This window comes from Oncorhynchus keta, unplaced genomic scaffold (genome assembly GCF_023373465.1).
Source record: "Oncorhynchus keta strain PuntledgeMale-10-30-2019 unplaced genomic scaffold, Oket_V2 Un_contig_6649_pilon_pilon, whole genome shotgun sequence".
In the NCBI taxonomy this organism is placed as follows: Eukaryota; Metazoa; Chordata; class Actinopteri; order Salmoniformes; family Salmonidae; genus Oncorhynchus; species Oncorhynchus keta.
Window position 1 is genome coordinate 27,240 of NW_026288978.1, and position 4,126 is coordinate 31,365.

General features: G+C 42.8%; 1 long non-coding RNA gene across 1 annotated transcript; it reads right to left on the minus strand.

Moving 5' to 3' along the window:
- Positions 1–591: 591 nt before the first annotated feature.
- LOC127926038 (uncharacterized) lies at positions 592–2,257 on the minus strand. The gene is made up of 3 exons (XR_008123155.1): positions 2,099–2,257; positions 1,384–1,456; positions 592–800 (listed from the first exon to the last, which is right to left on the minus strand). It is a non-coding gene; the product is annotated as an uncharacterized LOC127926038 (long non-coding RNA).
- Between the last annotated feature and the right edge of the window lie 1,869 nt (positions 2,258–4,126).

Below are 4,126 nucleotides of genomic sequence, written 5' to 3' on the forward strand. Positions count from 1 at the left end.
ACAAAAGGACCATTTGTGACGTTTATGGGACATATTGGAGTGCCAACAAAAGAAGCTCGTCAAAGGTAAGGCATGATTTATTTCTGACTTCTGTTGCGCACCTGGCTGGTTGAAATATGACTTTCGTGTGTTTGTATGCGGGGTGCTGTCCTCAGATAATCACATGGTCTGTGTGGTACCTGCAGGGTTGAAATATGACTTTCGTGTGTTTGTATGCGGGGTGCTGTCCTCAGATAATCACATGGTCTGTGTGGTACCTGCAGGGGTGAAATATGACTTTCGTGTGTTTGTATGCGGGGTGCTGTCCTCAGATAATCACATGGTCTGTGTGGTACCTGCAGGGTTGAAATATGACTTTCGTGTGTTTGTATGCGGGGTGCTGTCCTCAGATAATCACATGGTCTGTGTGGTACCTGCAGGGGTGAAATATGACTTTCGTGTGTTTGTATGCGGGGTGCTGTCCTCAGATAATCACATGGTCTGTGTGGTACCTGCAGGGTTGAAATATGCTACTCTCTCTTTGTTTACTGTTGTGCTATCATCAGATAATAGCTTCTTATGCTTTCGCCGAAAAGCCTTTTTGAAATCTGACATGTTGGCTGGATTCACAACGAGTGTAGCTTTAATTTGGTATCTTACATGTGTGATTTAATGAAAGTTAGAATTTTATAATATTTTATTTGAATTTGGAGCTCTGCATTATCCCTGGCAATTGGCCAGGTAGGACATTTGCGTCCCGCCTGTCCCAGAGAGGTAGCAGGGAGTCATCTTGAAACCACAATCTCTTTTGCAGTTGAGCCCTGCATGAACACATCAATTAAACAACAATTACACTATGCATTTCTACATGAATATACACATCAATTACATACCTCACCCTTGGAGTCAGGTGCTAGACATACAGGACTAGATAATAACTACTATCTAGCCTCTATTATCTCTTAGAGACCTATGATACAGGGAAGTTTCCCAGCCCGGTAGAGGAGAGGCTGTACCAAACCAGTAATCACATTGATGGTGAAACAAATGCTTAAGGCTGACAAACACTCTCCACCATTCACGTAACATTTTAAAGGTATAGTTATCTCATATGGAAGATAATTCACCACCATAGACAACATGATAATACAAATTATCTTAAACGCCTTCATCTTCATGTTATTTGTCCCCTCCCTGTCCCCATCTCCCGGCCCGGGACGTTTCAGAGCCCTGAGAACTGAGAGGCAGCAGAATAGCTTCAACAAAAACAACATCAGAAACTCACACCAGTAAACATGAAATATAAAATGTATTTCACTCCCAAACATAAAGAACAGACAGGATCCAAGCACCATCAGCCAGACAACACCACAACACCCCACCCTTTATCTCAGAGGTTTGTACCTCAGGTAGACAACAGGGTGGACCACTGCCAGGTAGCGCTCCACACAGATACAGCACTGGAACAGGGGACGACCTGTCATTATAAAACCAAAAGAAAATACCATGATGTACGAGGCAACGATTGTGAGGTGGTGTAGCCAGATAAAATACAAGATAGAACACAGGCAGAAGAGGATCTCAGACACAGACAGGTTGACGGTGAAAAACTCTGAGACCATCCTCCCTTCCACTTCAGTCACTATCAGCCACAGGATGTAGATATTGGTGGGGAGACCCAGGATAAAGTTGATTGCATAGCAAGCAGTGCTGATTGATTGGTCTTGGGACAAGTAGGCAGTAAATGGATATCCAGACAGGGAAGAGTTTGTAGCTGAAGTTGAAGTATTCATCTCTTCACATGGTGCAGTTCTGTGTGTGTGTGTGTGTGTGTGTGTGTGTGTGTGTGTGTGTGTGTGTGTGTGTGTGTGTGTGTGAGAATAATGCATAAAACACCATATGAACAGACAATCATATAGTTGATGTACATGTGGATTATTACAATTACATGTAGTACTACAATACTATCTAAAACCCAATACATTCATATTCAGAATTTCAGAACTTGCATTGAAATCAAAGGAAATTATATTACTTTTGTATAGGGTACACTCCCCTGACCCCCCAAGAAACTCAAAAGTGACGACAGCAATAATTCAGATTTTTAGGAGAAAATTACCTAGACTGATGGAGCTCTTCTCTCTCCTGGAAAGTTTGTGTGTCAAGAAGTGAATGCTGGGTCATACACAACAGACACAACACGGGTGAAACACGGGTGAAACATATGGAAATAAAGGAGGTACTTCCTAACCTTATCCAATGAGAATGCTGATTTTTGTTTTTAAAACCCATTCAAAACCTTTTCCATTTGGTGAGTCCTGAACACAAGTCAGGTCTATTAGTCTCAGCTTGAACACCTGTGAATCACAAACAGGTGCAGCAGGTCATTCCACCTATGCAAATGATTGTGTTTGTCAGGACCTAATGGCCATACACAGTCTATGATTGATTGATTGTAAGTGACCACACCTACACAGTCACTAGGAACAGGAGACTTCATAACCATGTGACGTGATCGGAATAATACTGAATAAAAATAGAAATGCAGCATGCACAAATTTCAAAGATTTTACTGAGTTACAGTTGTCCGTAGTTTACGCCTGACTATACCATAACCCCACCGCCACCAATGGACACTCAGTTCAAAATGTTGACATCAGCAAACTACTCACCCACATGACATCATACACGTGGTCTGCACTTGTGAGGACGGTTGGACATACTACCAAATTCTCTAAAACGATGTTGGAGGCAGCTTATGGTAGAGAAATGAACATTCAATTATTAGGCAACAACTCTGGTGGTCAGTCCTGCTCTCAACATGCCATTTACAATCTCCCTCAAAACTTGAGTCATCTGTGGTGTTGTGTAGCGTGACCAAACTGCACATTTTAGAGTGGCTTTTTATCTACCCCAGCACAAGGTCACCTGTGTAAAAACCATGCTGTTTAATCAGCTTCAGGGCTAAGCTGCCTGCCATCCAGGACCTCTACACCAGGCGGTGTCAGAGGAAGGCCCTAAAAATTGTCAAAGACCCCAGTCACCGCAGTCATAGACTGTTCTCTCTACAACATTTACATTTACATTTAAGTCATTTAGCAGACGCTCTTATCCAGAGCGACTTACATGGCAAGTGGTACCGGAATGCCAAGTCTCAGACAAAAAAGCTTCTCAACAGTTTTTACCCCCAAGAAATAAGACTCCTGAACAGGTAATCAAATGGCTACCCGGACTATTTACATTGTGTCCCCCCCCCACCAACCCCTCTTTTCACGCTGCTGCTGTCACGTCGTTCTTCGTTTGTCGAAAGAGAGTCGGACCGAAATTCAGCGTGTTTGTTACTCATGACTTTAATGAATGAAGAGCGTAACATGAAATAACTATAACATATACAAAAACAACAAACGGAACAAGAAACCTATTACAGCCTATCTGGTGAACACTACACAGAGACAGGAACAATCACCCACGAAATACAAAGCGAAACCAGGCTACCTAAATACGGTTCCCAATCAGAGACAACGACAATCACCTGACTCTGATTGAGAATCGCCTCAGGCAGCCAAGCCTATACAACACCCCTAATCAGCCGCGATCCCAAATACTACAAATCCCAATACGAAAAACAACATATAAACCCATGTCACACCCTGGCCTACCCAAACATATAACAAAAACACAAATTACAATGACCAAGGCGTGACAGCTGCTACTATCTGTTTATCATACATGCATAGTCACTTTAACTATATATTCTTGTACATACTACCTCAATTGGCCCGACTAACCAGTGCCCCCACACATTGGCTAACCGGGGCATCTGCATTGTGTCCCGCCACACACCACCCACCAACCCCTCTTTTACTCTACTGCTACTCTCTGTTTATTATATATGCATAGTCACTGGAAACCACATTATGAGGCTGGATTTATTGTAGTCGGGGGATTTTAACAAGGCTAATCTGAAAACAAGGCTCCCCAAATTCTATCAGCATATCGATTGTGCTACCAGCCAAACCCTACCACTGTTCTTCTAACGTCGCATTGCGGCGAACAACAACATTGATGAATACGCTGATTCGGTGTGCAAGTTTATTAACAAGTGCATCGTGATGTTGTACCCACAGCGTCTATTAAAACATTCCCC